Genomic DNA, 11,782 nt, shown 5'->3' on the forward strand with positions numbered 1-11,782 from the left:
CCTACTTGATCCTCTGCTGCCTTCACTACTTCATCCCTCAAAGCTACCCATTCTTCTTCTACTGTATTTCTTTCCCCCATTCCTGTCAATTGTTCCCTTATGCTCTCCCTGAAATTCTGTACAACCTCTGGTTCTTTCAGTTTATCCAGGTCCCATCTCCTTAAATTCCCACCTTTTTGCAGTTTCTTCAGTTTTAATCTACAGGTCATAACCAATAGATTGTGGTCAGAGTCCACATCTGCCCCTGGAAATGTCTTACAATTTAAAACCTGGTTCCTAGATCTCTGTCTTACCATTATATAATCTATCTGATACCTTTTAGTATCTCCAGGGTTCTTCCATGTATGCAACCTTCTATCATGATTCTTAAACCAAGTGTTAGCTATGATTAAGTTGTGCTCTGTGCAAAATTCTACCAGGCGGCTTCCTCTTTCATTTCTTAGCCCCAATCCATATTCACCTACTACGTTTCCTTCTCTCCCTTTTCCTACACTCGAATTCCAGTCACCCATGACTATTAAATTTTCGTCTCCCTTCACTATCTGAATAATTTCTTTTATTTCATCATACATTTCTTCAATTTCTTCGTCATCTGCAGAGCTAGTTGGCATATAAACTTGTACTACTGTAGTAGGTGTGGGCTTCGTATCTATCTTGGCCACAATAATGCGTTCACTATGCTGTTTGTAGTAGCTTACCCGCATTCCTATTTTCCTATTCATTATTAAACCTACTCCTGCATTACCCCTATTTGACTTTGTGTTTATAACCCTGTAGTCACCTGACCAGAAGTCTTGTTCCTCCTGCCACCGAACTTCACCAATTCCCACTATATCTAACTTTAATCTATCCATTTCCCTTTTTAAATTTTCTAACCTACCTGCCCGATTAAGGGATCTGACATTCCACGCTCCGATCCGTAGAACGCCAGTTTTCTTTCTCCTGATAACGACATCCTCTTGAGTAGTCCCCGCCCGGAGATCCGAATGGGGGACTATTTTACCTCCGGAATATTTTACCCAAGAAGACGCCATCATCATTTAATCATACAGTAAAGCTGCATGCCCTCGGGAAAAATTACGGCCGTAGTTTCCCCTCGCTTTCAGCCGTTCGCTTTACCAGCACAGCAAGGCCGTTTTGGTTAGTGTTACAAGGCCAGATCAGTCAGTCATCCAGACTGTTGCCCCTGCAACTAGTGAAAAGGCTGCTGCCCCTCTTCAGGAACCACACGTTTGTCTGGCCTCTCAACAGATACCCCTCCGTTGTGATTGTACCTACGGTACGGCTATCTGTATCGCTGAGGCACGCAAGCCTCCCCACCAACGGCAAGGTCCATGGTTCATGGGGGGGGGGGGGGGGGCGGGAAACAAATATATATAAAGTAAAAAATGTATATATTTCATGACTAGAAGTCCATTGACATTCTGTATTTTTGTTTCATCTGTCTTGGCTCTCTGAGCACTATGGGTCTTAACATCTATGGTCATCAGTCCTTTGTCTTCTGTAGCACCAAATTTCAAATGCTCCTTTTCTCTTCTTGTCTGAACTGTTTATCGACCACGTTTCACTTTCCTACCAGGCTGCCGGCCGCTGTGGCCGAGCGGTTCTAGGCGTTTCAGTACGGAACCGCGCTGCTGCTACGGTCGCAGGTTCGAATCCTGCCTTGGGCATGGATGTGTCTGTTGTCCTTAGGTCAGTTAGGTTTAAGTAGTTCTAAGTCTAGGGGACTGATGGCCTCAGATGTTAAGTCTCATAGTGCTTAGAGCCATTTGAACCATTTTGAACCGAAATGCAGACAGATTAGATCTTAGATTTCATTTCCGATACGTATCGGAAGTACTGTAAAACTTAAAAACCGAAATGTACACAGCCAGTGGACGTTTATTCTCAAAATTTACTTGCTTCGTTCTTATAATTTTTAAAAAGTTCAGCTTATATCTAAACCTTCTGCAATTAAGAGAAAAATGATGACTTTTTTTAAATTTTTTATTTTACAGTTCTCATAGTTGCTAATCGCTTCATTTCTTGAATATCTGTTGTTGTATTTATCAGATGATGTCCGCTACCACCATTTGTAGCCTTCTTCTTCTCCTTTGAAACGAGTTTCTTAAAATAACAGGGGTATCTTTTATGCTACACACATTAATAAACCAATACATTTTACAAGAACGATTTTTGTTTGATTTATTTTGCTTTGCAGTGACGTATTGCCTCAGTCAACCGTTAATCACGTTGCAGATTTCAGGAACAAATTGTGGGGACACAACAACACCGAATTTTGACGTCTTCTTAACTTTTGCCACTGGCTACAAATCGTAAAGTAGCTAACAGCTGCTCCTCGCAGCTTACTCGTATAGCCTCTCTCATGACTAAATTCTTTTTCGTTAATAATGTTTTGATGATGCTCAGCAGCTCCGAAATGTATGATTCAACCATTCTTCGACAATCATCGGCTTCCATTTCCTTAATTTACAAAATGTGGGTCAATTTTATTTCTAGTATTAGCCACTTCTATGCCCACAGATTTCTCTCGTCTTGTTTTGGCATTGTTACCTCCAAAACAGCCAAGGTAAACCACGTTTTTGTTTCTGTATGAAAATAAGTGGGTTCTCGCAGAACATACAGACAATGAATTTAAGATAAACAAACCACAACAACTCGGCGGCGCTGTTATCGCTTAATGCAGTCGCGACGCGTGTAGGTTGCCACGAAATTGGTCGATCGGTCGATAAATTGGTAGCCCCCCTGGGAGACATCGCGCTAATACCCCGTACCACCAGCAGCAACCTTGATAATGGTCACAATTCGGCGAATAAAAGAGTCCAAAAGATTTCCGGGCAATCCTAGATCCGTACCGAGGTGATCCTTGGCTCTGTCGGAAACGTCAACGCTACGCCCTCGTTCTCTGTCTCTCCTCCCCGTAAAGCTAATTTTCTGCAGTTTTTGCTACGAAGATTCAGCAAATTTTATAATATTGCAAGTAGGTTTCATAGTAATGAAGCACTACTGAAAAATATTACCTAGTTGAACTACATTCAAGAAAAATATCGCACACAACAAATTAAATGTATCATATTAGTAAAAAAATTACAAATTATATAGATTTCCTGAAAGAACTGAAATTAAACCAAAGTGTATGTCTTTTTAACCTAAAACGTTTAAACCCATCGCTCTGACAAAGAAGAAAATCGAAAATAAATACAAACAAATCATAAGGCATCAATACTATTTGCAGGAAAAACCTTCTTGAATGAATTCTAATCCAACACGTTAATCTACTAAAATAGCAATTAATAAATTCCAACGAATAATACAAAAAATTATTCCCACATGATCCTGTGTTTTTATTAACTGGTCTATATTAGTGTGATGTTTAATAATAACATGTTCTATTTGCTCCTCACAAATTATTAATTGTGCATAAATTGTGAATTAGAAATAAAAGAAAAGAGGCTATAATAAAGGGTTGAGAAAATATTCCTTTCCAACGTCTGTGGTTTGTTTCGTTATACTTTTATTTCGCATATCCTCGCTTTGAACGAAGTAAACTCATTTATTATATCACTGAATTGAAGTTTACCAACTGTGTAGTATTCTATGGAGATGAATTTAACAGATTGCTATCTCCCAAACTCGGCCTTAAGCGGTTTTTATCGTATTTCATTTCCTGAAACACAAAATGTTGCAGTAAATTACATGGACATAAATATCATCAAGGCTATTTCGACTTTTGGGTCAACACATCTTGCCGATACTTTGGAAAAAAAATCAAAATATTCAAGATGAGTACTCCTGTCAGTGATCTTCATCAGCTCATTCACCTGGAACTTGAAATCGGCTAACTTGGGACTCCGTGTAAACATTTCTGCAATATTTCGCACCAAAAAAGAGATATGGATTTTTTCAATCTAGGATACATTTAGGACTTTCCCTGATCAAAAATAAAAGTAAGATGAAATGGCGTGATATGTGTGAAATATGTTTTCCAATTCAAATAGTATTGTATCAGATACTTTGAAGCACCCTAGTTCAAACACTACAATGTCAGAAGAGCGTGCGTTTGCAGTCGCACCCCGGGGAAACGCTTCTTCTTGCAGAAGATAGGAACACGAGAGGTGAGAGAACTCACGAGCCGCGCGGAATGGCCGCGTGGTTTGAGGCGTTATGACACGGATTGCGCGGCCCCTCCCACCGGAGGTTCGAGTCCTCCCTCGAGCATGGATGTGTGTATGTGTTGTTCTCAGCGTAAATTAGTTTAAGTAGTGTGTAAGTCTAGGGACCGACGACCTCAGCAGTTTGGTCCCCTTAGGAATTCATACACACACACAGAACTCGTGTACCTCTGCCGATTAATTTTTAAAGCCTTTCCTTCATTTTCCGGTCAGTTCTTGCGCCCCGTCTACGTCTGTTCCCATGGCGGGGACGTACTCTCGCCACCCCTTCGCTACGACCTTTGCTATGCCATATCAACCTGAAGCTACTGATGACTAGATCTCGCGTAGTTGTTGTGGTCTTCAGTCAGAAGACTGGTTTGACGCAGCTCTCCACGCAACTCTACCCTGTGCAAGCTTCTTCATCTCTACATAACTGCTGCAGCCAACATCCATTTGAACCTGCCTACTGTACTAAAGTCTTAGTCTCCCTCCACAGGTTTTATCCCCTACACTATCTCCCATTACCAAATTAACAATTCCTTGATGTCCCAGAAAGCGTCCTAACAATCGCTCTCTTCTTGCAGTCAACATGTGGCATACATTTTCTTCCCCAACAAGTTAGTTACCCTATCTACACATTTAATCTTCATCAGTCTTCTGTTGCACCAAATTTCCAAAGCTCCTTTTCTCTTCTTGGCTGAACTGTTTATCGTCCACGTTTCACTTCCATACCAGGCTACACTGCAGACAAATACTTTCAGAAATGACTTCCGAACATTTAAATTCACACTGAGGTCACAAAAGACTTGGGATACCTCCTGATATCGTGTCGGTCTTCCTTTTTCCCGGAGTAGTGCAACAACTCGACGTGGCATGGACTCAACAGATCGTTGGAAGTCCCCTGCAGAGATACCGAGCCACGGTACCTCTAAAGCCGTCCATCATTGCGGAAGTGTTGTCGGTGCAGGATTTTGTGCACGAACTGACCTCCCGATTATGTTCCATAAATGTTCGATGGGATTCATGCTGGGCGATTTGGGTGGCAAAATCATTCGCTCAAACTGTCCAGAATTTTCTTCAAACCAATCGCGAATAATTATGGCCAGGTTGACATTGCACACTAATCCATAAAAGTTACGTCGTTATTTGGGAACATGAAGTCCATGAATGGCTGCAAATGGTCTCCAAGTAGTCGAACATAACCATTTCCTGTCAATGATCGATTCAGTTGGACCAGAGGACCCAGTCCATTACACCAAAATGGAGCCATCACTAGCTTTCACAGTGCCTCCTTCACAACATGGGTCTATGGCTTTGTGGGATCTGCACCACACTCGAACCCTACCATCAATTCTTACCAAATGAAATCGGGACACATCTGACCAGGCCACGGTTTCCCAGTCGTCTAGCGTCCAACCTGTTCGGGCACGATCCCAGGAGAGGCGCTGTGGACGATGTCGTGCTGTTAGCAAACGCACTGCCGTCAGTCCTCTGCTGCCATAGCCCATGAACTCCAAATTTCACAGTAATGTTCTAACGGATACATTCGTCATACATCTCATATTGATTTCTGTCGTTATTTCACGCAGTGTTGCTTGTCTGTTAGCACTGACAACTCTACGTAAACGCCGCTCTCCTCGGTCATTAAGCGAAGGCTGTCGGCCACTGCATTGTCCGCGGTGACAGGTAATGCTTGAAATTTGGTTTCTCAGCACACTCCTGACGCCGTGGATCTCGGAATACTGAATTACCTAACGATTTCCGAAATGGAATGTCCTATGCTTCTAGCTCCAACTCCCATTCCGCGTTCAAAGTCTGTTAATTCCCGTCGTGCGGCCATAGTCACATCGGAAACCTTTTCACATGAATCAGCTGATTACAAATCATAGCTCCGCACTGCCCTTTTGTACTACCGCCATCTGTATATGTGTATCCATGACTTTTTGATACTTCAGTGTATAAGTGATGTTAACATATTTCCCTTTTTCAGAAGCAGTTTGCCTGCTTTTGCCAGTCAGTATTTTATATTCTCTCTACTTCGGCCACCGTCGATTATTTTGCTGCTCAAACGGTCTCATTTCTTGATCAATTTCTTAATTCTTTCAAAGTGTCTCATTTCTTAATTTATCACAATCACCTGATTTCACTCGACTACATTGTATTACCCGTGTTTTACTTTTGTAGCTGTTCGTGTTATGACCTCATTTCGAGACATTTGCCGCATTCAGCTGCTCTTACAGGTCTTTCAAAGTCTCAGAATTCCAGTGTTATCAGCAAATATCAAAGTTTTTATTCCTTCTCCCTTCCCAAGTTTTTTCTTGGTTTCCTTTACTGCTTGCTCAGTGTACAGACTGAATGACGTGGCGGATAGGCTGTAACACTGTCTCAAACCATTTTTAACCCCTGCTTCTCTTTCAAGTCCTCCAGCTCTTAAAACTGCAGCCTGGTTTCTGTACAGGTTATAAGTAACTCTTTGGTCCCTGTATTTAATGTCTGCTACTTTTACAATATTAATCTGTTCCAGTCAATACTGTGGAAAACTTTCTATAAATCTACAAATGCTATAAACCTAGGTTTGCCTTTTCTTTTGGGCTATTATGCCGTGGTCGAATGTATTTCGCATCTAAATCCACCGTTTCGTCCGTATCTGCCGAGGATGTTTTCAAGGGATTGTAGCTTCTTTGGGTTTTCGAGTCGTGCACTGGCTCGCTACTGACTGCGGCAAAATTCCGTCTCCGCGTGTTTCCGCGCAGTGGCGTGACGTCATATGTTTGAATATCCGAGCGCAGGGTGTGAATCGGACACTCGAAGAAGCTACGATCTACAGATGGGGACTAAAAGTTAGATTTAAATATGAAATCCATTCGACCACGGCATAATAGCCCGGAACATTTTATTGAGACATTTGCGGCCGTGAAAGTTCACATTTTACAATTTCCGTTTCCTTAACTTATCTCCTAAAATGAGGCGTAGGGTCCGTACTGCTTCGCTTGTTCCACAATTTCTGCAGAACCCCGAAGCCAGCTGTACCTGTTTTTTAGTTCTCCTCTAAATAATTTGTGTCAATATTTGGTAACTGTGGTGTCACCGCCAGACACCACCCTTGCTAGGTGGTAGCCTTTAAATCGACCGCGGTCCGCTAGTATACGTCGGACCCGCGTGTCGCCACTGTCAGTGATTGCAGACCGAGCGCCGCCACACGGCAGGTCTAGAGAGACTTCCTAGCACTCGCCCCAGTTGTACAGCCGACTTTGCTAGCGATGCTACACTGACAAATACGCTCTCATTTGCCGAGACGATAGTTAGCCTAGCCTTCAGCTACGTCATTTGCTACAACCTAGCAAGGCGCCATTACCAGTTTATACTGAGATTGTTATTAATGTATCAGCAAGAGCGATGTCTTCCAATTATGGATTAAAGTTAAGTATTCCAGAAGCTATGTACTATTTTTGGCTACTATAATTCCTTGTCATTTTCCAGACCTCACGCCAGCCTGCGTGAGCTTAAACGCGTGCCTTTCGGCTTCCTCCAAACTCCGTGAATTGGCTCCTGCCAATTCACATCAGTAACCATAACTTATTACTGTAAACTAGAACTGCCAAACTGCGGGGATGTTAACTGCCACGTTTCTCCTTCTGTTCCAGATAGCCACAGACTTTTCTATGGCATTAAGATTAATTAATTTAGAGAGCCATTAGAGGTGTGAGAGGGGCCTAAGTGTTCGTCCAATCGGAAACATATTCGTGCGGTCCTGTGAGCATGGATGCTTTCATCTTCACAGCATACTCATCACCAAGACGGAGAAGGGCAACACTTGGAGAATGTTGAAATAATCATCCTGGTTCATGTTCACATGAACCTGGGGAGCGGGCCCAAGTCATGGTGCTAAAAACACCCTCAAAATATCACAGAACCACTTTCTGCCTAAACTATAACCTCCACACTGTGCGGGTTAAAAGTCTCAATGTGCCGCCGGTACGTCATCTGTAAACTGTTATTGGCAAACCATGGTGACTGCGAGCAGGCATACGGGGAGGGTAGCCTCCCACTAGTTTTACACGCTGGCAGTCATGCTTTGGTCAGCCTTTGCATATTCACAAGTTATGCTCAGTGAAAATGTTGTGGTTGCTAACACAGTATTTAGGTACCAACTGTAGTGTAATTAAGGTGGTTTTTCTACTATTTGTAATGTTTTAATGTTTCTATTAAAATTTACGCGTTTTTTAAGAAATTGTTAGAAGAGGTTTACATAAAATGATGGGCAATTTTTTCTTTTCGTTTCCATAGATATGAGGATGGTTGTTAGTAAACTGAGAAATAGTGTCATCTACTTGTTATCACTTTATATTGCGATCAAGACTATTAACATTGATAGTCAAAGTATTTGAAAAGTATAGCTTAGATGTGTACGTATCTTTGGAGCAAGTCGAAAACAGTGACGCCCGTAAAGTGTGAACACGCGGAAACTAGAAGTGTTTGGGTTAAATGTGGGACGTAGTATGTATGCCTGTGAAAACAGCTAGAGTAATTCCAAAAAGTTGGTGTAGTGTTGCGACATCTTATGGCAAGAAGAGGAACAACGCGACAGCACAGCTCCAGGTGCTGGTTCCTTACAATCTGTGGTGGTTTAACTTTTCGGCGACATTTACAGGTATTTCTATAAAAGGTGGCTTCAGTATCGTTGTAATCAATTCACAGCGTCAGCTGCATCTAGCTACCTGCTGCTGAACATGGTCAGGCTTCAGAAACAGCAGACTGCTGCAATGAGTTAAGCTGGAATATGTTTTACTGTATTTGTATAGCATATGCAGTTGATGTGTTTTGTGTTACACTTAATCTAATAAGGCTCCAGTTTATAGACGGCCTAGTGTTGAGACCGTGTAAGCAGTAAAATCATTTTAATCAATAAAAAAAGTGTCGTGGGGCTAGGGCCTCTAGTCGTGTAGACCAGTCGTCTGGTGCAAGTCTTTTTAGTGGACAGCACTTAGGCGACTTGTGTGTCGATGGGGATAATATGATGATGAAGACAACACAACACCCAGTCCCCGAGCCGAGAAAAAACCTCCGACCCACCGGGGATGGAACCCGGACTGCTTTGCACGGTATTCTACCGCGCTAACCACTTTTTTTTATCTCATTTTGTTCGTGATTGTTCGTTCGTGCCGGACGTCCCATGACGCTTATTCAAGTTCGTCGCCGTTCCATTAACTCAGTTTTTTATTACAGAGAGCGCTAACCCTCTGACCGAACACACTGAGCTACCGTGCCGACTGTCACGCAGCTACCGAGCGGATATTTTAATTAACAACGTTATGTGACTGACTGCAGCCATAAGCATATAGCTACACTGATAAAGTCTAACGAAGAAAGGGAGGTGAGTGCTTAAACTTCCGTCGGCAAAAATTTAATTAAAGACAGAGTGCAAGCTCGGACAGAGGAAAGAATATTGTTGCCAGATCCATTTTATGGAAAGTAGGGACTAAGGTTCTAGTTGTTGAAAAAATCGGCGAGGCAAAAGCCCAAAAGTCGGGACATACACAGAAAAAGCAAACAGGAACGTACGTAAATTTTCACTCATCAAGTAAGTACGTATTTCCTTGCATCATATTACGAACAAAATTGGTGCACTGGTATAACTGTTCTGTTCTGTTAATCAAAAATACTAAATTATATGATGATGAAGACAACACAACACCCTGCCCCTGAGTCGAGAAAATCTCCGACCCAGCCTGGAATCGAACCCGGGCCCCTTTGCACAGCATCTGCCGCGCTGATCACTCTTCCTGACATATACCGGGTGATCAAAAAGACAGTATAAATTTGAAAACTTAATAAACCACGAAATAATGTAGACAGGTAAAAATTGACACACATGCTTGGAATGACATGGGGTTTTATTAGAACAAAAAAAAAAAAAGTATTGCTAGACGCGTGAAAGATCTCTTGCGCGCGTCATTTGGTGGTGATCGTGTGCTCAGCCGCCACTTTCGTCATGCTTGGCCTCCCAGGTCCCCGGACCTCAGTCCGTGCGATTATTGGCTTTGGGGTTACCTGAAGTCGCAAGTGTATCGTGATCGACCGACATCTCTAGGGATACTGAAAGACAACATCCGACGCCAATGCCTCACCATAACTCCGGACATGCTTTACAGTGCTGTTCACAACATTATTCCTCGACTACAGCTATTGTTGAGGAATGATGGTGGACATATTGAGCATTTCCTGTAAAGAACATCATCTTTGCTTTGTCTTACTTTGTTATGCTAATTATTGCTATTCAGATCAGATGAAGCGCCATCTGTTGGACATTTTTTGAACGTTTGTATTTTTTTGGTTCTAATAAAACCCCATGTCATTCCAAGCATGTGTGTCAATTTGTACCTTTCTATCTACATTATTCCGTGATTTATTCAGTTTTCAAATTTATACTAACTTTTTGATCACCCGGCATGACTCATAAGTTCATCTATAAAAATCTTTAATACAAAAAATAGCGCATTAAAGGGTTAAATGTGAAAAGAACGCACGAACAATACAGGATTGTATGCTTTACATTTTTCAAGAATACTATAGAATCCTTAAAATGTAAGACAAAGGCTTGTTGGTGTAGTTACTCAATACCCTTAACTAGCATGTACCTGCGCTCTAATGGTTTGTACTTGTGTTTCGGATTAGATACGCATTCTATTCATTACTTATCCGTCGTATTTTCATCGACCAAATGAACAGAGAGCGTCGACGGGGGTACATTAGCAGTACGACTAGCAGCAAATTTAATTACCGGACACTTATTATTAACCTTATTAGGAAATATGATGTGCACACCAATGAACGTCACCTGCAACCCGCATTTTGTGTCTCACTAGAACAAATGAAAGCGTGAAGTAGTGGGAGATTGGAGAGCATGAGGAGATGGTGGTGGTGGAAGGGGGGAGGGAGAGGAGGGTATAGTTGAAACGCTATTCAGAAAACAGCGCCTTGAAGATAATAATACAAAACTGGGGGCAGCGCGGATGAGTATTTTGAGTGCAGCTGGGACACGTGCTGAGGCGTTTCCTTATTTTATAGGGCGATGGCGACCTCCTGGCCTACCCTGGCGGCGTATTACCTCGCGACTGTAAAACTCATGACGACTGTAAACTAACTGGCGCAGGCGTGTAAAGAAACAAGTCCCGCGTTTGCCTCAAGGGCTTTGGGGGAACCACGTAAAACCTGAATCTGGACAGCTGCTCGGGGGTACACCACCGTCATCCCGAGATGGGCCCAGTGACTTGCCACTGCAACAACTAACTCGGATGAGTGTGAAGGAAGCTAGCTGCAGCATGACACGTATATTCTTCATTATACTCGCGTAATTATAGTCAGCGCTTTGCTTCTATGGGGCAGTTGGTACAGATTTCGCTGAAATGGTGCTTTTTCAGAATGTATGGATCCCACTCAAAATCATAATCCGTGCTCATGGCTCCATTACGACTTGAAAATGGCCCGATGTTCTATACGCAATTCTAACGCCAACCAGTTCCTTTGTGTGACTAGGCGCTAGAACATTACCTACGCGATTAGTGATTGTAGTGAATGTCTCACATATTGTGGAGAGCAGGCTGACAGGTCTATACTCTTTGTGTTTT

This window comes from Schistocerca cancellata, chromosome 3 (assembly GCF_023864275.1).
Source record: "Schistocerca cancellata isolate TAMUIC-IGC-003103 chromosome 3, iqSchCanc2.1, whole genome shotgun sequence".
NCBI classification, from domain to species: Eukaryota; Metazoa; Arthropoda; class Insecta; order Orthoptera; family Acrididae; genus Schistocerca; species Schistocerca cancellata.